Genomic DNA, 25,018 nt, shown 5'->3' on the forward strand with positions numbered 1-25,018 from the left:
ACTTGCAGTGGAGAGGAAAACAGTAGAACTTGGGGGCTGCCATGAATACTTCATAGCAAAGCAGCATTTGCAGGACCTTTGTGAGCAGAAGGAAAAAGCTGAAGTCTATTTTATGGAGTAGAGTTATCAAGAAACTTAATCTAGAAAGTTAATCTCGGAAGTATGCTAAGTTTGAACATCTGTAAGTGCTTTGAAATTTCTGAGTGAAAAATGCTGGGCAGAAGGAGAGGATATGTCTGGTTCAAAGCAGGGGCAACAGAAACCTCCTGCCAACAGCTGGGCTATGCAGTAACTTCTGAAAAACTATTTCTTTGCTTTTGAAATACATTTGACTGCACTAAGTGGCATGGTGTTCTCAAAATGTTTTCCTTGGCTTGTCCAATACCTCCTAGCCTGTCTTCCTTCTCTTTTTTTTTCCTATTCTTTGCAAACAATTCCTTTTGAACATTACTTTCCTTTGTTTAGGTGTAGTATTTCCCTCAAATATTTATGGCTGTGATACTCATCTTGAGTAGTGAGCCAAGGAATCACAGAAATTCTGTGTTAATTTCTCACCCTCCTTTTGCTTCACAGTGGCTTTCCTAGGCAGATAGGTAAGCTCCCAACTTGCTTCTTGTTCTATTCTAACACAGCATAAAGAATTTGGTCTTTTATCTTTCGGATTCTGGGACACTTTAAAATAGCTCCAGGCACTGTTCCTCCTTTTCCCTACCTTGTGATGAACCTGCTGTTTTAAGAAGTGTGAGGAACGTAATTAGTTAAACAATACCAGCTCTCTCATAGGTCCTTTTCGTCGATGGATCTCGGAGGACTTTGCCAAGCTGGATACCAGTTGTTGCACCCATTGCAAAGATGGAGAAATTGAAGCAGGGGAAGAGATCCTGCTCTCCCAGAACACATCAGCAGCAAAGCTGGGACTGAACACCCCTGCCATTTTGCACCACCTTCCTTGGAAGTATGTGCAGCCCAAGGCGCATTTTCTGCACGTAGCTCTTCCTTGCTTCCTTCTCAATAACTGGCACACTGGAGAAGAGGCATCATGCTCTCCTGTTCTTCATGGTTAAGCTAATTGCCAAGCTCCCTTTAGGTTTCAGTAAGTCAGAGGATGGAAGAGTTGGTGTTACCAGTTGACATCAGGGTCTGGGAAGCAGTGTCTGTCTCCAGACCCTGGGCTTACATGGGCGGCTGCTGCCACCTTACAGAAGTCTTGTAAAATGCTGCCAGGAGTCTTCTCAAAGAACTCAGATCCTAGGTGCTAGAGGAATAATGGGAAACAAGGGCACTTTTTCATGTGTGATGCAGCTGGGAGCTGCTACACTGGGAAGAGATCTCTCTGACTTTGCTCTTGTTGACCATGAAATGTATCCTGCAGTCTGGCAATGTGCAAAACTAGCAATGGGAACAGAAGTCTCCTGTCTTGAACACACTTCACTCAAGCGTGCACAGAGATATGGGACAGTGTCCTCTTTCAGTGTGCAAGGGAAGCCAAATCCTGCTTTCATCAGGTCTGCATGGCCTTGGAGTAACTTCATTTCTTTGTTATGCCGCAGTGATGCATTTGGCTTCCCTACTTGTGAACCCCAGCGCCCACTGAGGAATGTGTCTCTAAGCCCCATCAAGTCCTCAGCCATTTTTACTGGAGGCTGAGGTACAAAGACACTTGTGATGCCTAGAGAAGGGAAGGCAGAGTGCACGCCTGCCTCCTATGATAATGCTTCTCCACCTACGCCTGGCATGGCTGTGTTTTTCTAGCTCTTTTGTGGTTTTGTTGTTCTCCCCTTGCACCCACAAGACCCTTCACTGGCTATAGCAATTGGCTAAATCTTTCCTGTGTTCCTCCCTCAGGACCCAGGCACAAGCCCAGCCAAGCTTTTTATACATGTCTGCAGATGGACCTTTGCCCCTATGGTTTGCCTGGCCCTCTCTTCACCCGTGGCCAGGCACTCCAGTGCATGAAGTGGACGTTTTCCAGCCCTGAGCTGCCAGAGTTAATTAACCCTCTGCTAAGGCCAGGCCAGTCTTTCTGGGAAACTAGATCCATTGGACTGTGCATTCCACAAGCCTCTCTTTGCCTGGCGTCTAGTGTATCTGTACAGGAAAAATCTGTTTCTTCCTCCATATACTTGTGTTCTGGGATTGGAGGGGGCAGAAGCCTGAGGAAGAGAGAAGGGATCAAGTTCCTTAAGTTTCCTTGCCATCATCAGCTGCCAGGAACTTGCCATGGGAGAAGACCAACCCGAAGCTGCTGAAGATGCCTTGGTTTTTCTGGGCAGAGAATGCATTCATAGTTTTCCCCATCTCCTCTTCCTTGTGGCAAAGTTGTCTTTGTGTAAGGCAGCTGCTATAGTTTCCCACAAACTGCTTGACGTGACTGGTCATAATGTTGCCATCCAGCTTAGTCCTTACCTTCTGTCTTCTACAAGGCTTGCCCCACTTTCAGAGGAAAGCACAAGGTTTTCCTCTGAGGACTGTTTAATTTATGTGGTTCTACTGGCTGAGCCCCTACAGAATAATGTTCTTAATGCCATCACCCTTTGGGATCATGGGGCTCAATTCCCTTTTGTGTCTTGAGATTTCAGAGGTCCTTGAGGTACCATCCTCCAAGAGCCTGAGAAGACAGAAGTTAAGGAGGGACTAGACTCTCACTGAGACCTACAGAGCTTCAGTGGTTGTGTTCTTGAGGCAAACTGTAGAGTTGAGGATTGAATTCTTCCCTGGCTGATCTCTGTCATAAAACAAAGTACCCCTTTTGCACTGTGCCCAGTGCATCTCTGTGTTTTCAGGCTCACACCACCTGTGTCCCTGTGCTTCGTCTCATGATGAGTTAATGCCGGTGCCAGAGGGAACAAACACGGGGTTGTTCAAGCTCCCAACACATACACGCCTGACTCCTGTCCATGTCGTGTTGTTAAGGTCATTTATCTCCTCCCCAAAAGGCCCTGCAGAACGCTGGCCAGACCTGTTCCCGTTAACTGTGCCTGTCTTTCCTTGTAAGAAAAAGGAGTGTAATTGTGTGGTCTTCCAAAAATAATAATTAAAAAGTATAAGCTTGCATGAAAGCATGTTATGCTCTGGAGAAAGAAAGATAGGGACCTTTTTGACTGGTGCTGAGGGCAGGATACAGAGAGTTGTTTGCTTAAAGTGAAAAAAGCCAGAATTTACCTGCATGGTCCAGTCCTGTTTGGATAGAGGCTGCAAATCCCCCCTTTCCCACCTAGTTCTGTGACTGAGTTGCAGTAAATCAGGACAAACTGAGGGGTTTTTTTGTTGGGTGGTTGGTTGGTTGGTTTTTTTTTTTTTTTTGAAAGGGCCTTAATTGTCCAGCTATTTTTCTCCCTTGGTGCTGCTTCACGCCACTTCTGACTTTGATTAATAGGTCTCTGAATAAAATGTTAATCTAACTAGGTCCTTGGCCCAGCCCCCCTGCCCTCCATGCCTTGCTCCAGAAATATCAGAGAAAACACACAGAGGTTTTGTCTCCCTGCAGAGCACTTGTAGCTTTTGATTAATGGGTGGAAGGGCCCAGCTCCAGGTTTGTGGCATCTCTCCCGACGGCAGAAAAATAAGCAAAAAGTCACCAAACATGACACAGAGAAGGAAAGTCTCAGGAGCTGCAACAGGGAGAAGGGAAGGAGAGAGACCAGCCTATAATTCAAGATATACCCTGCTCTAAGCCCTGGTACTTGTGAGTCCAAGTTCAGACTCTCATCTCCATTTTAATATTTCTTTACAATGAGCTCAGACCACATTGTTGAATTCAGCAGTTTCCAAACTCTGGGATGTCTTAACTTCTAATATGTGCATCATGAACTACTCTGCACGTTGCCCTGGGTTGACACTTCACATGCATGTGTTAAGAGTAGCTAAGATGGCTTAATAATAAAATGAGACCTTACAATTCAAACAGGACATGTGTTTCCCCTATTCCCCTTCGAACTCTTGCCCATTCTCTGAACCAGACTTCTTTTGGAGCTTCTGAAATGATCAGAAACATGTGTTTCATTCTTGTCTTCTGGCCAGTACTGAACTCAGAAAGACTCTCTTCTTGTATCACTTTCATGTGGAAGCCAGACCTGCTGGAAATTTTCTTGTTCCCTCAAGGTGGATCATTTGGTGGAACTACAGATATACCAAGCTACTTGTGCAAGGGCTCGTCCATATGGGGCAATAGACATGAATGGGTCGGGAAGTCACACTGAGCTGCTTTGTTAGTCTGAAATAAGAGTAATCCTTGAAGGGTCTTATCAGATAAACTGTTCCTCATGCAAGCCCTAAGTAGTGCTGTGGGATATGTGTGAAGTGTGAAGGAGACATGTACACCACGTTACAGCTCCCTTCCCTTGCAACCCCTCTGTGGAGCCAACAGTGCTTTCCAGTGTTCCTCTATTTTATGATGGGGTAACTGGAGCAAACTTGTATCAGAGCTGTAGGCAGGCGGGGATTCTTGTATGGGTACTCAGAGACTGTAGGGAAAGGCTCACACCATTTAGAAAAGAGAAAAAAAGAATCCCTGAATACTTTGAGCCTGGATTTTTTGGTCAGAAAATATGAAGGGCCCTAATTTGTGCAGTTACAATACTCTTTTTTGCCAAAGAAAAGTGCTGCATCCTCAGCTACTGTAGAATACTTCAGTTAAGAAAAATCAAACCTGATACCAAGAGATTTATGCTTTCTTCACCTGGAAGAAATCTGTGAAGGAAGCAGTGTGGCCTTTCCTGGCATTGGTGCAGAGTAGTGACAATCACTGTATGGTCTTTCTTCTCCTCCTGGCATCTCCCCAGAGGCCTCCTCAGTCCTTGACGTGCCTGTCATCCAACTCACTCGGCAACTGACATGCCTGGAGGATGCAGCCACCCCTGCTGACAACAGCTTTGTTTCCCAGGTGATGGATGGCTTTGTGGCCCAAGCCCGGCCATTGTCCCCTGCCTCTGGCCTTACCTCAGTGATTCTTATCTTGGTCCTGGGCATCCACTCCCTGCAAGGAAGGTGCAGTTGCCAGTGCTGCACCTTCTCCCTAGGTGTCTCTCCAGGATGGGTGGGGGGAAGGATAACAGGCGTTCCATCCAGACTGAGTGAAGCCAAACTCTGTTGTTTACCTGGGCCTGTGAGGCATTGGCTCTTATCACCAGGGGAAGGCAGTTCCTTAGTCAAACACTGTCATTTAGGCAGTGTGGAAGTGCTCGTGTAATTGCCATTCTCTGCTCTCACACTCCTATCTTGTAAATCACCAATCCATCACAGCCCAGGTCCTCGTATTGTTCTATAATTAACTGGACAAACTACAGGAGCATTGTCATAGTTCCCCATTTATAGAGGAGGGACAAAGACTTGAATGAAGATTTCAGTCCCCTTCAGCTTTTTCTTCCTCTCTTGAACTCTTTTTTTTCTGTATCTTCTGATCCATCTCCTGACTCTAAAGATGTCTCACCTGCTTCTTTGAATAAGCACTTCTTTTTGAACCAACAATAACAGAAAGAGTGGACACAAAAGGATAGACCTGAGGATTTTAACCCTTCTCATTCCACCCTGGATGTGTGCACATATGGTAACTCACTCCCTAATGCAAGGACCAGTTCAGTTCTGAACAGGCTTTGGACCCTCTGCTAATGAAAACAGGCTACAGTTGCCTCATCCATTTCTTAACGATAATATGCAGAGGATTTAGCTCCAAGCAAACAGTCTCATTCTGAGTTAGACACTCCCTGGGGCTGGATTATGAGCTACAAGGGAGATGGATGATTTCCAAAGGGTGTGGTAGTGCATAGATTTGGGGAGTTACTGGTACTTTGCTGTTTTTGACCCAGGAAGGTGGATAATGTATTTCAAGGTTCCATATGGCTTTTAAGGCTATAAAAATGTTTGATGTAGGCTCTGGAGCATGGAGGGAACTGGCAGTGATTTTGAGTAATAAAGCTGGTTTCTTTCCTGTGGACCAGATGAGAGAGGCTGCTGTGCTGCTGGACAGTGTGGAAAGTTGGTTGAAAGGCAGAACTTTCCCTAAACTGTGTCATCTTACTTTAGAAGACTGTTCCCAGCAGCCTTTGAAAGGGTTATCCTGCTGTATTGCCGAATGTGGGTATACAGGACCTTGGGTTGATCAGGAGAACAGGCCAAAGCTGTGTTCTCCTTGCTTTATCTTCTTACCCCCTCATGCCTACAGGGACTCCACTACTTCAAAGCAGGGCGTTCCTCTCACTTTGGCTTACAGCACCTGGCATGCTGTGGCCCCATTTTCAACTGTAAGCTTTAGACACTGGAGCACTACAAATAACAATAGTTTATATATCCTCTGATCCCTTCCTTTGCAAATTATTAGAAAGGGTCATACTTCTCATGGCTGCTACATTGACAGCAGAATTTAGTCCTTTGTGTTTACAGTGTCACACAGCCAACTTTACTGACCTCCTGGGCATCCCTTGGAGCAGATTTTGGCTCCAGTGCTGATGATCTACTTTTCTTCCTTATTTGAGGTGTCAGGTAGGTCTGCTGGATGAAATGTATACTTTTATGTTCTGGTAGCCCAGGCCTTTTAATAAACTCCAACAACATTGCTTATTTAACCTCCCTCTCTAAAATATTTTCCAACTCTTGTGAGCTGTAAATTAGAACTGTCCCCCCCCATGGAAATTCTGAATAAGCGACCTGAGGCTGACCTCCAAGCCATGGGGCACTTCCTAGCACTGCCTGCCTCCCAGTGACCAGGTCACTTCTATTAATGTATGAGTACATTGGCTTCCCTCTTGTGAAGCCAGTGAAGTAGAGGGTGTCTAAGCTCTGCTTGGAAAAAGGCTTTGCCACTTCACTACATTTGAATGGAAAGGGGAAGATCTGTTCATGTTTATTTTACAGCCCCTTTTATTGACTTGATTTATAGCCTGAGGCTGTGAGTTAATTGAGGTCCAGTCCAGGAGAGGGCACCTGGAAAGGGGAGGTGCTGCAGTGCCACCTAAGGGAGAACAGGCTTTAAAGATCAGTTTATTGCAACTTCTGGCTCTTGCTCCGAGCCAAGCTTTTGCCACCAGAACTGGTTCCTCTACCTCAAGGAACACCCTTAGCTGACTGTGGGTGGCAAGGACCAGGAGGGCAGCGGTTAGCCAGGACTAGGTGCATTTCTTTGGTATGCCCTTCATTAAAGTATCCTTCTGCCTGTCTCTTATGGGTGAAACCTAGTCACCTGTATAAGTGCAACTGTCATCACCTTCTCTAATGGAGACCTGAGAGGGTTGTTCCCACAGGCTGAAAGCAGGTGTCTTTCAGTGCATACCTCCTGGGCCTGCAGAGCAGATGCCAATGCCCGTGCTCTTCTTTGGCACATAAAGTGTGGCATGCACACTTACATGCACTGAGGCAGGTGAGGAAGTAGGGCTCTTACTGAGGTTGGCTGGGTTCAAGACAGGTCAGGGAAAAGGCTCCTTCAGCCTGGTGACACCCTAACAAATAAAGTGGATATAAAGTTGCTGTGGGTGGCCAAGGGCTGAATCTGTCGTAAGCTGGAGGGTGGCAGATCAGTCTGGAAGGGCTGATGCGCCCTTTTCTGTGTGGCAAACAGTAATGTGGCTTTGGGGTTTTGTACAACCTTCTAGTGTAGGTGCTCTGAGCCTGCTCCATCTGTTCCTGAGCTCTTGGGTACAGGGACAGGCTGGAACTGAAAGGTTGCCAGCAAGTGCTTGTTCTTTGGAGCTGGTGGGGTGTGAAAACCATGGTCTGCCCTCCTGAAGCTGTGCTAAGAGGGCAACGTTCTGTCCCGTAAAAAGCCCTGATAGGCCAGGAGCAAAGTTTGAGCAGCTCTTGTTCAGCTGGCCCTGCCACAGGAGGCTGGTACACTTCAGCAGAGGTCCTCTTCCTCTCTCCTCAGCCCCTTCATCAGCCTTGGGAGGGAAGCTGCTCTGCCAGTCACAGCAGCAGTCCCCAGGCAGCTCCGGCCTCTTCAGCCACCCTGCAGACTCCAAGCCCACAGACAGCTGGGCAGGTGTGACAAGGCAGCCATGGGGGCCCTGCAGACCTGAACCTCCCAAATTCTCAGCTTGCTGATTGGCCTATGGGAGCTCTTTGTCAGGGTTCTTCTTCTCTTCCTAATTCATCACCAGCTGACATGAGCAGGAAATAAAAAGACCCTCCATTTCTCCTGTGCAATGAGCCCTTTTCTTTTAAGCCATCAGCCCCTTTATCTTTTGCCATCAGAGTGGCTGCAGTACAGCTTGTTTTCAGCTGTCTCTGGACATTGCTTGAATCTTCGGGGCACTTGTCTAGCCCCACTCAGATAATCCCCTCTTTCACTCAGAACAAACAAAGTGCTCCTGGGCCACACTGCCTTCCCCTGCCCCATTGTGGGCAGGACTGCAGGGGCTGATGCACTTCAGTGTGTGCTCAGGGGGCTGTTCACTGTTTGACAAACAGGCAGATGCTGATGATTTTTTAAAATACCTTTGCTGGCTGGAGGGCTGAAGTTCAGAATGAACCTCAATCATCTCATGCATGTGATTTTACAGCCACCGTTTTGTCCCTTGGCAGACATGTTGCTGCGTGGGGAACCCGGTCAGACTGGGGAAAGGTGAGGAGCTTCTTACACCAAAGTATGGTCTGTGCGTTGTGTTTGAGGCCTTTCCATGCAGACTGGCGAAGGCCTGTGATCTTTTTCCCCTCGCTATCCCATCAGGCTCTTCCTCCTCCCGCTGGTCGGCAGAGGGCACCAGTAACCTGGAGACGGTTCTTAGGATGCGCCTGCTCTGCCAAGCACCGGCCAGCGGGTGAGGAAAAGGGACGTCCTGCTCTGGGGCAGATTTCTGCGGCATTTGGATAGAATTGTCCCCAGCCGGAACATCCACTCGGTTGCTCATTCCAGCCGGCCGGACTGGGGGAATGGATCAAGGGGCTGCTTCACAAAAGGATTCCCTGAATCCTATTTCCTGCCCACGGGGCTTATACACACAGGCAGAGCTGTGCCCGCTCATCTCTGCTGCCGTAGCTGAAACAAATGTTGTTGGCAGGGTCAGTGGCTGGATCAGATCTTTCTGCCTTTGCTTCATATTACAGGCGATCTTGGAGGTGTTTCACAGAGAACACATCTCTGGATCAGGACACAGCATTTCCCAGGGTGAATTTCTATTAGATCAAGAGACAAGCTATTTAGGAGTTAGTACTGGCTCTGGGAGCACTCCCTACTTAGCCTGCACTTGGCTTTTTCTAACTCTATCCCAAATGTGACCAAAGCACAGCTCTGCTGGAATTGTTTACTGCTCTTTTCTACCGATACAGATGAAAAAACACATGTGGTGTCACAAGGGCAGCTTTAAGGCCAGACGTGCTGCAGTGGCTGGCACTAATGGCATTCATTATAGGCTTTGTGCCCTGGTTTTGAAAGCATGGGATATCTGAAAAGACATTCATTTTTCCTTGTTTTATTAGAACTCAAATTCTTATTTGCCTCATAGCGTGCTGAACTCCTTGTAGTATAGCCTTTTTAATGTATGATCTCGCTCCACATTGCACATAGTTAAGTTGATTCTCCAAAGACAACCCTATTTCCCTGTTCCCTGTTCCCTCCTTTGCAGTAGATTTAAGCCATATGTAATTGCAGGGGAAGTTGATAGAAAGTGAAGAAGAAATATATTTTCTTTTTTTTCTGGAAATTCTTGCCCAACAGATGAACAGTGGAGAGTGAAGTCAGATTCCCTGTTCATTTCAGACTGCCCAGCAGGCAGTGTGTAGACAAGCCTGCCATCCTTCACTGTGCAACCCACAGGAGGGTTCACAGTTCAATCTTTGGAGTCCAAACCAGTTCTGACTGTCAGGCTTCAACTGTTTCTAGCATCCCCCTGCCAGAGGCATGTGTTGCAGTACACCAGCTGCAGTGAAACTAGTGATGATACTGCACATCTTCTGATTTATTGTCAGAACTACCTCCTAATCTCTGTATGTAACTCTGGAAGTATAGCACTAATTTTAGCAGACTTATTCCAGGTTCACATGCTGTAACTGAGGTTGGGGTTAGGCTGACTGATGACTCAGCTTTTGTTCCTTCATGGTTTTCTGTCCCATTTTAATTCACCCTGTTGTTTTCCTAATTGTAGTTGACCAAGGATGAGCAATGAGTCATACAGGAAAGTCTCACACATCTAGTTATACATATCACTTAAAGCCTAAACCAAGTAGGTCAGGTGCTTGATTTCTTTTTCATGTATTTCTGTGGACTGTGGAGTTTTTTTAACTTGAACTAGAAAAGCAACAGAAGCTGGAAGGCTGCAGTAGAGACATACTTTGGGGTTTCTTTTTCCATGTGGAAATGTGGGAAAGGATCTCTAGTGGAAGCTATTTCTTTCCAGTCTTCTGGAGTGTTTTTCCTCAAACAGTACAAGCATAATGTTACTGACTTTGAGTTATGTTGCCTGTCTAAAACAAGGAAGATTTGGTTCATTGCTGGAAATGATGATTTTGTTACTGCACTTAATTGCTATTGATATTGGCACACTGTTTAGTTTGTGTAATTAAGGAATCTTTGTACCAGCCAGTACAGAAGTGTTTGTCTCAAATTTGTTTATTACATATAAATTTTAGGCAAGCTCTAGGTGTGTGTTTCCAGAATTGAATTCAAGATTATTTGTAAACTCCAGAAGACAACAGTGCTTCTGGAAATATATAGAGCCAGGGGGTTGGGAGTAGTGAGCTTTGTAATATGTAGATCTACTGGAAATGACCAAACCTTGTTTGCAGATGGAGGGATGGGGCACAGAGAACCAGTTACAGGGGATTTAGGTTAAGATAAATTTATCTGGCCATGATTTAATGTTATATAAGTTACTCAGAACAGCTTTATTTGATCAGTAGAGGAGGTCTTAGATGTTCATATCTCTAGTACATCACCAGCAAAGTCTCTCTACATATCTCTTCAATTTCATCTTCAAAAGCCCGGTGCTTTTGTTTCTGGAGCTGATTGTCCAAGAATACTGTAGTTCTTCATTAGTGCTCTGATTTCTCTCATCTCCACACCATTGTTACTGACTAGATCACCTTTACTCTGGGAAGTGGAAGTGGAATAATAACCTTGCTGCATGCCTTGGACTTGGCTGGTGAAGAGCATGTGAGCTCAGAGCTGATGTTTTCTGTTGGCACCTGCTGTTCATCAACATCTGGTTATTGCTAAAACTCTGACAGAGGAAAATGGTTTCAGTCTTCTGAGCTGCAGTCAATGTTTAGATTGTACTGTTTGTTCTTAATGGAAAATCTTGGTGCAGGAAAATATTTCTAGGAAACTGTATTATTTCTAGTGCAACCTGGAAAGAAACACAAATAAATCACCTCTGAAAAAGTGAAAAGAAAATGCTCTTTTGATGTTCTTATGCCATAGTATTTGCACAAATGGCTGTGCCAGGGGTTGGATTTGTTAACCATGAAGGAGAGCAAGAGCTAAGATATTACAAGTTCTGCAGAAAGGAGAAAGTGAATAGGATGAATTCTCATCTCTCTTGCATTTGAGAGTGTTTCATTGAAATAATCCCATTTTTTGTATGGAATTCATTCTTAGTGTGGTTACTGTAAAATAGGAGTCAAAACCATGTAAAGATGATGCTTTTTCTCCTGGCTCCATGATTCCTTGGAGCTGTCATGTGCCACGTTTCACAGACCTTGGGTTTCAGAGAGGTTTTGAATAAAATGCTATGAACCCTGTGGCTTTTGGGGGAAATGTCTTCTCTGGTGTCCTGGGGTTGATGGGTTTGGGGGTTGTTTAATGTCCAAGACAATTCCATGTTCAGCTTTGCCCAGTTTAAAATAAGCCATGTTTTTGTAAAATGGTGCTGCTGATATAAGAGAGGGTAGGGAATACAAAATTCTGGTACAAAGAGAAACCCTGCAATGAGGGCACTGCCCCAGAGGGACTTTGGGGAGGGAGAGCAGGAGAGGGAAGGGGCCCACACAGCACTAATTGAAAGCGCATCTTCCCGTCAGTCATGGTGCTTGGCCATCAATCATTCTGGCACCAACAGGATCTGACATCAGTGGGGAATTAAATAAACTCCTCTCTCTTTAGGGATCTGCTGATGGAAACCCGTAGGGGGGAAGTGAGCAGAGAAGAGCAGGAAGTGTGTTCGTGGGGGAGAAACAGTCTCAATGGTCCCCTGGGATGGTGCAAGTCTGTGTCCTCCCTTTTTCTCACACCAGCATGTACAGCTGAAGGGATTTTTCAATGAGTCCCCAAAAAGGTGTATTTAAAGCTGGTAATAGGCCAAGCTCACCTCAGTTTAAATAAACAAACTGCAATAACAGTATCCTATGGTGAGTGCCCTGAAAGCTGAGTGATGCACTGTGCAGCTGAAAAGTAGTTTTCACCCTTGGGTGAACTTAGTGTTATTAGACTGGAGTAACTGAGGTGAATCTTGACCAAGTGTCAGAGCAAAACACTGGGAAGGGAAAGTGGATTAGAGCCGAGGGTTAGAAAATGAGCTCCTGTTTCCTATCCTGCTGTGAAACTGTCTCCACGGTGAATTAGGATGTGATGTGAATTAGGGTGTGATGTGGATTAGGATATTACAGATTAGACCTGCCTGAAATCAGGGGTTCAGTGCAGATAAAGGGACTGGTTTCTCCTTTGTCAGGGCTATCAGCAGTCCCTCAGGGTAAATGGCAGTGTGTGTGCACCGTGCTCCTGAGGAGAGCCCCAGAGCAGCTGGAAACCATTCGGTCACTGACAAGTCCCCTGATGGACCTCTACTGACATGGAGCGGCTTTGGTTTCAGGAAAGCCAAAGGGAACCTGTCACTAATTAGACACACAGCTAATTAACGAGAAGCAAACAAAGAGCAGCAGCTTGTGTTTTGGGAAAGCTCAGCTTTAGTAGCCAAGGACGTCTGCTCCTCCCTTTCAAGCCATTTCAAAAACAAACAAAGCGGGGAGACTTGCATTTCAAAGAAGTGCAAACACTACCAACCTCAGAAAGCCTTCCAGAAGGGATGTCCAAGAGTGGGATTTAGCAGTGAAAGGAAAAAGGGCTCTCCAGGTATAATGAGACCATCCCTGTTGCTAGATCAGGGCCCTCTGAATCCCCCGTGTGCATCTCTTACTTATTAGCTTTTAATTTTTCTTTCTCCAAATAAACACTTCTGTTAAAATTTTAAGTGAGTTGATGGGACAGAAGGGCAGGTGTGGAAACAAGAGCTGCCATCTTGTGTTTTGTTACTTCCCAGATCTTACAGAGGTGTGTGGTATTTCAATTTGAAAACCTTTTTTGTGCATTGTTTTTATTGATGTTGTATACTGCTTTATTACAGTGGGGTTGGCTAGAGGTGTATGTCAGTAACAAACTAAGCAAAAATTACCTAGACTGTATAAACAGATGCTCAGGAGTGGATGAGGCTCTGTTTGAGTGCTAAAATCTTAAATAAGAGAAGTGTGCTTTTGGGACAGGAGGAATCCAAAACTGTAATTCCAGTTATGAGTTCTCCAATGATCCTGAGAAATCTTGCTTAGGGCCTGATCCTCCAAAGAGCCTTGTCAGGGTCCCAAGTCCTGCTCAGAGCAATCATTTTGCACTAAATCCAAATACTGCAGTGCTAGCAGGACCCATTAACTGAATTTTGCTACGTGCTTTGAACATGAAACATGGTAAGAATGCCAAGTTGTGTGATATTTGGTGTATTTCCTAGAGCCATACATTTAATTAATGGAGAATCTCAGCCTTCAGAAACCAATGTAGTTTCTAACCTCCTTGTCATAGGAAAAATGTAATAGCTGGAAAACAAGATTCAAGGCTCAGAAATAGGAGGCAAATTTAAAAGAAACAATGACCCAACAAGTTATGATATCTTAATATTAATGTCATGGCTTTGGAGACAAAATCATAAAATTGAGGGCTCAGGTATGACACTATGTGACTATGCTTTAAATATTTAGTAAAAGAAATGCATTATTAATCTTTTTGTGCATTCAATAGAGAATTATTATTGTTATCACTGTCTAATGTGGAAATTCAGCACAGCATCTGTCATCAGATTAGCCTATCAATCTAACTTTGTCTATTTTCTTCCTTCATCTTGGAGGAAGGACTGTATTCCTGGTTAGGGAAGAGGCTGGGATTTGCAGGCTTAGTCCCAGTGCTGTCAATGGCTTCCTGGAGGAGCACTGTGTGGTCCTGCTGGGATCAGAGTCCCCATCCCCATAGGGGCTGACATCAGCTCTCTCTACCCGATTACAGAGTGAAGGATACCTCCCTGTTTCTATGAGATGTTGCAGTGTTTAGCTCATGAAAGTTTTTAAAGCACTGCAGCCTCCTTGACAAGAAGGAGTTACCAGAGCACCTGGGGTTACACTGCAGTAGTAGACCACCACATGCACTTACATTAGGATTTTTTTTTCAGCAGTCATCTGTTTTTCCTGCTTTATGGCCTGATTTGAAATTGTCTTATACTCTGCTATCAGCACGGGTGTTTATTGCCATCAAAGGACCCGTTCAAGTAATCAGCAAAGCCACAGCAGGATTCCTTCTTATATCATTTTGGCTCAGGTCTCAAATATGTACCAGTAATTAAAAAAAAAAAAAAAGAAAAAAAAAAGGGAGAAAAAAGAAGGCAATGGCTTCAGGTTACAACAAGTAAGGAGCATATCAACTTTTCCAGACACAGATTGGTTTCGCTATGCCTCTCCCCATGAATATCCTTAGCTTCTATGAAAAAGCTACTGGAGGCAAATACATGAAGCACTTCATAAAGAAAACATGGGGTGGCACTTTAGTTTTTCTGACTGGGATGTTACTTTGCTGTTTTATTATTGAGACCACAAAAACCTAGCAAGGAACAAAGCAGGATAAGAAGATAATAAGAATTTTCTATCCAGTCAGCACACACTGGCTGAGGGGTGTTTCAGATGGCATCAAGTTTCTTTAGCCTACTCAGTGCTTGAAAATGTGCCCTTGATTTCAGCCCACAGGAACGTGGGCTTGTGCTGCTTTATTGTCTAATGGATCTTTCACTTGATCTCCTCATACAAACACGTTGAGCATGTGCTTGGGTCACTTAGAGAAAACTGAACCCCACTCATGTTCTTAGAGTGTAATCCCTTAATATTGATTACTGTGTTGCACAGGGGCAACAGGTAACAAAATCCATGTGGGTTCAGACTGACAGCTGATCGTCCCACACACGCACGGTTCAGCTGGTGAGCACTTTGCAGCGTCGGGACTGCCTTCCCTAATTGCTTCCCACTGGTGTATGAAACACATAAATATCTTGGAACAGAAATACCAGATTGCAGCAGTTGTTCATGTGAAGGGAACAGATGCAATGGAGCATTTTACTATGGAGTGTGTTCCTCCCTAGATTTATCTTGTAAGCAGCTCGTGTTTATCTTTTGCCAGCTCACGTTGGACCAGAGTAGGGTAACCTTGAAGGCAGTGAATGAGAAAAGTATTTTGTTAAATAAAAGCAAGCAAGTAATTATAAAATGTATGGGGTAGGGGGAAGACCAAAGTATTTGTGAGAACAACTTTCCAATGACCAGAACAACTCTGACTGGATTTTACAAATGGTTAGGGCTACGTTTCCTGACATTTGTGGGGTTTTTGGCTCAGTGGAAGCCTCATTCTTCTCTGTGGCTTTTGGGGACGATGCAGTGATAATTTGAAATTAGATTCATAGGGTATACATTATAAACTTGGGTCTGAAGGGAGGTAGGAATCTCAGGAACTGTTGTAGCCTGAGGCTGATTTCTAAAAATAAAGTATCCTGAGATGATCTGTCATGTTTGAATGTCTCCTTGGTTCAGTTTAATGGGAGCTTAAATACTGGTGGTGGCAAACAGAGGAAAATGGGCTAATGAGAAATTTTACAAACATTTGAGTCAAGATGAGTGGCTGGTTAAAGGTAAAGCCTTGTACTTGGTGATTGCTTGGCTATAAAGGGGCATCCTGTGAGGGCAAGGAGGCGAGATGGCCTAGTGGCTTTCTACTCAGCTTCCAAATATAGTAAGTGCAGATTTTGCACCCAGATGGGAGGAACTGCACATACAGTACTGCTCATCAATAACCATACACTAAAGGTGCAATCCAGGACACTCATGGGAAATGTGTCCATTAATATCCGTGAATCATGTTACTCCCAACAACAACAAAAAATGGAGATAAGCTTAAGTTCATCCTACTTGAAACATTTATTAATTCTCTACTGTTTGGTAACGAGTGTTTCTGTCCGGTGTCCCACATACACCCCTAAATAGGCCTGCAGTTTCTAAAAGCTGTATTGCCAGCAAAATAAGTAGTTTTGGCACTCTTGTTTCCCAACTAGACACCCTTACCCTGGATTTTTTTCACAGCATTTTTATTTGGGGTTGTTTTGGCATGAATTTCAAACCAATGCATCAGTATCCCCAGGCTATCTTGAGGATCTGATCTAAGAGGCATCTTCACACTTACCCTAAAAGGTTGGAGACGGTATGTGCTGTTAGCTCATTTAAGACCTACAGGTTTGTAATAGACTTGCACTTGTAGGTCACTAATGATCCTTTAGTGGTGAATAAATGACCTTGACTGTGATGCCAAATGCTGCTGAGAATCATTGTAGCCATGGGGATATTCATATCTTGCATTTTAAAGTTGTGGTTTCCTTTGGGATAAGGTAGTTTCAGGGGCCACTGTATTTGAATGTGACTGAGAGAAGAAATCAAAATCTGGCATGCAGAAGGGGCTCGTACATACAGCATTTTAAACTGAGGCTGCTAGCAGATGATATGTTGTTGCTTAGGGCATGACAGATTTGTTATTAATAATTACTTTATTATTAGCTTTATCTAGTTCTCACTCTGTTGTATTATACTCAGTGTATAATACCTGGATCTTCTCCAAGACTTAAACTTCCTCTTGTTCTCACTCCCCTCCAATTTGGAGAGATACTAATTGAGACAAGGTTTCCTGATTTATTATCACAGAGTCATGAAAAGGTTTGGGTTGGACCGGGCCTGAAAGACCACCTGGTTCTAATACCTCTGCTATGGCAGGGACATCTTTCACTAGACCAGCTTGCTCCAAGCCCCATCCTACCTAACTTTGACCATTTCCAGGGATGAGACAGCCACAACTTCCTGGGCAGCCTGTGCCAGTGCCTCATTATGCTCTTGGGGAAGAACTTCTTTCTAATATCTAATCTACACATGCCCTCTCAGTTTAGAGCCATTCCCTCTTGTTCTATCACTGTGTGCTCTTGTAGAAAATCTCCTTCCAGAGGGACCAGAGCTGTTTAAAAACCCATTTGTCAAGATGCTTAGGTAGGGGAGAGTTAAGGTACCAGCCAGCTGGCCCTCAGCTGCACCCAACAGAAAAGAAGGCACAAATAATTCTTCAGTCAGTCCTCCAGCTTTTATGTTTATCAGAAACAAGCATTTACATAGCAGGGAGTCCTCAGTTTTCTTGGGACAAAAAACCTAATAGTCTGTATTCATAGAGAGAAATTTTGCCACTTTTTATTATGTCCTGAGCCAAGCAGATGCAGGAGATTTTTTATTTTCATTTTCTCCTGTTGGAGACATATTTGAGATAAAATGTACGCTGGCAGTTGTTGCAAATGGAGGCTTTATGTAGCTCCACATATTCCCCTTCTCCCTGCTTCTTTCAAGCTCCAGCACATGTGATCAGATCAGGAGATCTGATGTCTAAGTGACCTGGTTTACATGACAGCAGCCCAGTCTCTGGACATTTGCAAACTCCTTTCTGAAGCTGCAGCCATATTTAGAGACTGCACTTTCACAGTTTGGCTCTCCTGTTCCCAAATATTGTTTTTCATACTGCATGCTAATAGCCATAGTTGGGGCCATGAATTACAGGAATTTAAGCTGACACCTTATAAAATGTTAGAAGAATCCAGTGGGACATTTAGAACATGAGTGAATTGGAGCCAGCTGGAAACAGAATACAGGAGGTGGATTTTCTCCTGGAGGGGTGCTAATAATTCCTGGTAAAGATCAAAATGAAGGACAGTTGGGTTGGTTTTGGATATCACATGGCTTTGCATAAAGAGAATTTCACTTCAGTCACAGCTTATTATCAGGAGGTTTTTTGCTTTCTAGTGGAGATCCACTTTCCTGTTCTGTTTGCCTCCTGGAGGAGTGTATTTGCAGGTGTGTGCTGTCCTAGGGCATACCACCCCAAAACACAGAGAGAATTGTGTGGGGTGCCCAGAGACATCAGGGCAAGCAGAGCTCTGGAGGGGATCCCAGGAGTGGCTGGCAGCACAGCACAAGTGATCATCTTCTGCCCCCAGGAGTCCAACACTGCCTCCGAATTGTGCTCGTGCCTGTGTGCCCATCAGCTTGTCTGTGTGGCAGCAGGACAGCTGGATGGGAGGGTTAGAAGCAGCCTGGGTTGGTTGTTCCCTGCTCCACTCCAGTTTTCCTAGCTCAGGGATCACAGACCTGAGAGAAGGTGAGCAAGCCACCAACACTTTCTTTTCTCACTTTCTCAGAATCACAGAATTATTTGGGTTGGAAGGGACCATAGTGGATCTGGTCCAATTGTCTTGATACTGAGGAGGCTTTAAAAGATTTCTTGTTAGCTGTGATGTCTCTTGCTACCTACATTTCATCCTGTGATGTGAATCTTTAAGTGTTTCCTTCCTATCTTTAATGCTGTTCTTTTATGCTCATCGGCACTGCTTTGCCCTAGTGCTGCTTTCTGTTTGCTGCCCATGCCCTGAGACCAGGGTGCACCAGCAAGATGCTCATTCAAAGCCGGGCAGCTAAAAATCTTGATTCACTGGTACAGCCAGGTCAGCAGGGTCCTTGGGCATTTGCTTACCTTTAGTGTTGTATTCAGACGACCTTAAACATATGCTGAAACACTTTTCTGAATTGATGCTGCAGGGCAGTGCAAATGGTTATGCCACACCCCTCCAGTGCATTAGACAAATGGTTTTACTAGATGAGGAGGGGTGGGAGGTCTGTTAAATTTGTTACAACTTTTAATCAGTAGCAGAATGGGGAAAGGAAGAACACTTAACTAATTTTTACATTAGAATTTATTGTATTCCTTAGAACGATAGCTGAGTTTGCTGCTGTATCTCTGATGTTTGCCAAGCAATCTTTATGGCAGCAAATACAGCAGAACTGCTGCCAGGTAGGTGTGAGCATGCACACAGCCTGGGTAGGGAAATTCAGGTATGCAGGATTTGTTACGCAAATATTCACCGTGAACAATGACAAGAAGATTGGAATGCTGAGGATTCCTCTGCTTTTCTTATAAAGTTGTAGAAACCTTTTTCTTACAGGGAGGAGAAATACCAAGTACTTAGGTGTCTGCTGTTGCCCACTTTTCTTTAAACATGAAAAACACCTCCAGTTGTAGCTCATTTATCTTCATGGCATAGATGGTGCTTTTTCTGATGAAGTAAGTAACCCAGGCTCACTGGGGTACTTGTGAATAAAGGGAGGAAGAGACTTTGTTTATCCTCACATGGGGTGCAAGGACAAGGAAGCCATTCCTCAGTGACTTCATTCCTTTGAGTTCAGTAAGTTTTCTTCCTTGTTACTCCTATCCCTAGTGCACATTGTACCTGTCTATAGGATAGATGAACCCCCTCCTCTTGGCATGCAGGGTGCCTCTGGGAGCTGGCAAACTCTCGAAGCTTTGTCTGTGTTTCCTGTGTAGGCACTGAGTACATGGTGCAGAGAGTCAGGTCACTGTTCTTTTCCTGCAGTGAGCCCGCTCTGTGTCAGGGATGCCTCAGGATGGTAACAACTGCTGGGTCTTTTGTTTGATACACTGAAATTCATTTGCTTCCTCCTCCCACTGCTGGTTAGCTCTGAGCTACTGTGACAGGCACTGCCAAAGAGACCCACAGCAAGTCCTTGTACCCATTGCTATTCCATAGAGCCTCTCTATATTGCTCAACAGCCATTATAGTCCTCTCTACAGCAAAAGAGTAATTTAAAGAAGAACTTGATGTAACTCACATTTTTCCTTCTGAGGTCTGATGAATTTCAGGCTACCACCTAGTGTTTCCATCCAAAATATGAGGACACGGGATGCTAGGGATGTGTTTCTTCTCTCTCAGTATCTTCTGTGTGGCAGATACTGCTCTAAAGAGGTTTACAGAAGAAGTAAGCCTCTTTTCTAATACTTCAGCCAGTTTGCTTTGAACAATTTAAAGCTGCAGCCAGACATGATGCAAAGTAGCTCCTCATTTTGATCAGTTCATCTGAGTTTTATGTACATGCAGGTTTATTCAGATGACTTATTAAGTCAGTTAATGTAAGGCAAATGCCAAACACTTGGGTGTTCATTGTGATGTCCTGGTTATTTCTAAACCTTCAAAATACCTGATGATCCTTTGGATTGTATTAGCACATAGAAGCTCCAGAATCTTGTTGTCCTGCAGCTAAGTAAACATATCACAACCTATCTGTCAAATACAGCACATGCTTCATCAGTGTAAGTATTTACAGAGATCATCTATTTGTGTACTATGCTGGGAAGTTTTGCTTGATGTTGTCCCTTTCTTAATTTAAAGGCAGTGTGGTCATTGTATTTACCAGAAAAGTACTTTGTTTTAAACGTAAGGTTTTTTTAAGTTGCCAATATCTGTATGCACATTTTGAGGGAGTGTGATGATTTTGCAATAAAGAGTATTTCCACTGTTCTTGCAGAAGGCTTTTTGCCAATTTTTTAAACCCTTAAGAGAAAATTTTTTGCAGGGGCTTGGTGAGAAAATGTTCTTTATTGTTTCAACATGTCTTGGGACAAATAGAAACTGATCCTGAGGCAAGACAGTATTCAGAATTAAAATAATTCTCTTAAATATATTATTCCAAGATACCGTTGATACTGATGTGTTTCCCAAAGTGTGCAGGGCACAGTTGTCGGTGTCTCCCTTCCTTTTAATGATACTGCCTTATGCACTTAATTTGAAATGAGAGTCGTTAAATTTTACCTTAATTTTACTCCCTTCAGACACTAACTTGGAGGTGGTATATGCTATATGCTTGGTACTTCTTCTACTGACTATTGTCCACACACCAATAACTATTATTTGTAGAGTGAGGAGCATTAGTACAAAGTGACACAGCATGGTGAGGCTTGGTTTCACCAGCATGTGACAAGAGACAATCTTGCTCTCTGTAGCTTCTATGATGGTAATGGGCATCTTAGAAAAATTTTGGTGTTGTGTTTTTCTGTGCCCCCTGTGGTGTCACAATTCATGTTTTTCCTTGCTGAAGGAGAAGCCCTCCATCCAGGTTGGGACACAGTTTCACAAAGACTGTGACTTGGCCTAATATCAAAGGAAACGTGAAAAGCAGAGCAAAGGCATAAAGCTTGGAGCTTGTGCCTTTAAGGTGCTGTTTCAGACAGTTCAATAGCTGAGGTGCAGGACAGGACCCTGAGAGATGAGTGACTTGCCAAGAGGTCAGCAGGAAGTGATTACAGAGCTCCCCAGTTGGTTCAGAGTGTCCTGCCCTTCATGCTGCTCATCCTCCTGGGACACAGCACTTGTGGAACAGAAAAGCACCACGTGCCACTATCTCTGCCCTGTGAATGTGCAGCCAGGATTCCTCAAAAGCACAAAGCACTGAGGAACCCAGGGCTCTGCCAGTGTATGGGAGAGAAAAATGCAGGTATCTGGAACGGGAGAAGAGGTGTCTGTCTGGAGAAGCAAACAGAGAGTCTGGGAAGTTTCCAGGAGGCAGTTCCAGGCTTGCTAACATATTCTCCAGGGTGCCAAATAGTTTTGCAGAAGTCTGGTTGCAGCAGAAGCTGCTAACAGATATAGCTCATGGCTCTATTCACCTGTGACACACAAATGTGGTACGAGGAGCTGCTTGTAAATTGGATTACAGCTTTGGGAAGATTTTTTTGTTGTGTATTGCCAAGTCCTGGCTGTTCCCTCTTGTCACCTACAGCAGGGAAACTGCTCTGTGGGGATATTGCAGGTCAACTACAAGGGTCCCCACCATCATGAAGAGCCAAAGCCTAACCCAAGTGCAGGTGACAGTCTGAAAACATGAAGTGGTGAGGAAGAGGCAGTTAGCTGCCTGAGTTTAGTAGCCTGTCCAGAGGGACTCAACTCCCTGGATGGCCTTTTGCAAATTTATGGAGGTAGATAAGCATCGGTGAAGATGAATAATGATGCCACACAAGGTGAAAGAAAACAGCTTCCAGGAAAATGAGGTGTAAGAAGAACACTGAACATAATGTCAGAAATAGTGTCTATTCCAGCCCTGTAGGTATCTGGCAATAAAAAGGTATTGATTAGCTGACATTCTTGCTAACAGATGCTAACAAAGAGAGCCTGTACTAGGCTGATTTTTTACTGAATCATGGCTTGTGGATTGGAAACTACTGAAAAGAAATTCCAGAAGTCTTGTCCTGTGTGTTAAAGGAGTGTCCTTTCCTGGCCCTTCCTGTGTTTGACCTCTTAGTGCACACTTGCACTCAGGGATAATAATACAGAGTGACCTAAAGTGAGGCTGAAGCGTGCAGCAGAATGGAGAGCAAACAGCTCAGGCAGAGTGAGCTCATCACTTCAGGAGGCTGGTGGAGCAGCTGTGGAATCTGTGCCATCAGAGTAGCTGTGATGGCTGCCCGACTGCTGCAGTCTTTTCCTATCTGTATCCAGTAGCTTAAGCAGAGTGAACTTTTGGTTTACAGCTTTGATCAAAGGGTCTGTGTATCTCAGAACAACCAACATGGTTGCCTGTCCAAGTTCTGAACTTTGCAGCCAAATACTGTAGTGTTTCTTCAAATTCAATCCCCACTGAAATAAATTTTTGTTCAGTGAAGTGGTGGAGAAATAGTTCCCTCTGATTCATGGCAGCAGAAGTCCTTAATCCCGGCTGCTCAGGTGCTATTAATACCAGTCTTTCAGTTGCATTCACTAACATTTTTCCTTTAATTCCTCTGAGGAATCTGTCTCTTAGATGCCTGAATTATAAACCTGATCCCTATATAAGGTGGCCTTCTGCTATTTTGTAGGTTTGATGAGAAAAGCAGTTCTTAATGGAGTGATAAATTAAATCTGCCTTTTTCCAGGTATAGATGAATTGGATGGGTAGAGAAAAGTGGCTTTTTAATGCAGAGGCGTGTGTTAGCTTAAACAAACAAACAAGAAAAAGAACAACTAAATCTGGGCATGAATTATAGCCTGCTTCAGATTTCAGTGTGTCACGTTCTGAATTGAGCTGGAGTACCTATGGCTTTTTTAAATTGCATTTGAACAAAAGTAAATACAAAGAGAAAGAAACCAGGACAGCAAAAGCCTGCAGGAAATTCCTCTACTGTAAACAAAGTCATGTTATGATTGATGTGAATGTACAGCCCCTTGTAAACATGTCTGTTTACTTGCAGGAAACCAGAAAGAACCCACATTGGGCGCTGCTGATTTTATCTAGCTTTGCTTAAATGCTTTTGGCTTCCAGTAGTCACTCTAGAGGGAGCACAGGAATGATGGCTGCTCCCTGGAAAACTCCAGTCTACTGTACTTTAAAATCTGTGCCAAATGCTGCAGATGGGCAGAGTTTCACAGGAAAGATTGATATTAGCTTTTTATGGCTGTCTTGAACCTCAGCAGTGAAAGCTTATTAATTGTGGATCTGAAGCATTTTTCTTTGTGAAGGAGCTCTGGTTTTCAGTGCACCTGAAAAGGGATCTCTTTTTAGAGATATAAAGGGAACTTTATATCTCTAAAAAAGTAATAATAACCCTGACCCTACACTGTGAGTTTTCTGTAGGCTCCCACTGAAAATTGATTGTCCTAACAAAGATTGTCTGTGCTGCTGAGGTTGATGAGATTTGTGTTGATGAAAAATGCTGCAATTGTTTGTGGGACATGTTTTTCTTTAAGCTTTAGTCATACCTGAGACTGAAATCCTGGCCATGGTGAAGACCATGGAAGGCTGGTCATAGCCTTCAGGGGGTTGCAAGTCACAGCAAGCAAATCTGGATTTTTCTTCTAATAGATATAACACATAAATGATGGGGATTATTAATTGTCTCCTCCTCACACTATTATGAAACTTTTGCAATGGACCTTCATAAAAGGTGGGTTCTTAAAAAAAGAATACATTTACACAGTATCATCTGGCTCATTCTTAACCCATACACAGAGTGAATCCTTCAGAGAGCTTTAAGGGATTGGTGCTATCATTATCACATATTTACAATTAATTCTGTTCCTTAGCATTAGTTTCTACTAATTTCTTCAGTACAAAGCCTACATACTCAAATTCCAGGATCATCCATAATTATGAGTTTTAGTGAGCAGACATTTACGATGCCTAAAAATTTAGTTCGACATCTTTATTAAATATGACATTTACTCACTCTTTGTGAAGCCAATCAGTCTCCCCCTACAATTATGTTTTTTATTATTGCACTTTTTGGAAGTCTCTGAGCATGTTATAATCAGGGTCATCATCTTGATGGGACAGTTGAGAGAACAGTCTTAATGGTTCCTGTGTAGAAGTACTACTAATGTGTCTTGGACTGAGCTTAGAGAAAAATAAAATTGGCTTTGAAGTTGCAGCTTTATGATGAAAGTCCAAAGCCTGAATATTGGCTCTGAGACACCTACCAGGCAAAGGAATGACAACAGCCATTTCTGGCTCTCTTCAGGGTAATGCCAAGTGAGAAATCTTTGCACTGCTGAAGTGAATGATGCCAGTAAGAGTAATAAGCTGAAAGTAAAAGGGGAAATTGGGCTAAAGACAGGGAAAATTATGCATGCAACAATTAATGTAAACAGACAGACATATTAGCTGAATGAATAGCTGTCTAGAGGGTGGTACAGATTTCTGTACTTAGAAGGGACCTGAAGATCTGTAGGTGCAGGTTTGGTGTGATCAGTGTTTGGTGCTGAGGCAGACCTGGCCCTGAGCAGCAGCACTGATACAGTGGCAGTGCTCTTCCAGGGGCAGGATGCTCTCCTGCTCTGAACTGGGCCATTTTCTCACTACTGGCACTGCTGATCAGCCTTGTACCTCCTGAATCATGTGCTCTTCTGGTTTGCTGAGGTGGAGAGGACAGACAAGAGGAGAATTTATGCCAGACTGAGAA

This window comes from Serinus canaria, chromosome 15, assembly GCF_022539315.1.
Source record: "Serinus canaria isolate serCan28SL12 chromosome 15, serCan2020, whole genome shotgun sequence".
Classification (NCBI taxonomy): Eukaryota; Metazoa; Chordata; class Aves; order Passeriformes; family Fringillidae; genus Serinus; species Serinus canaria.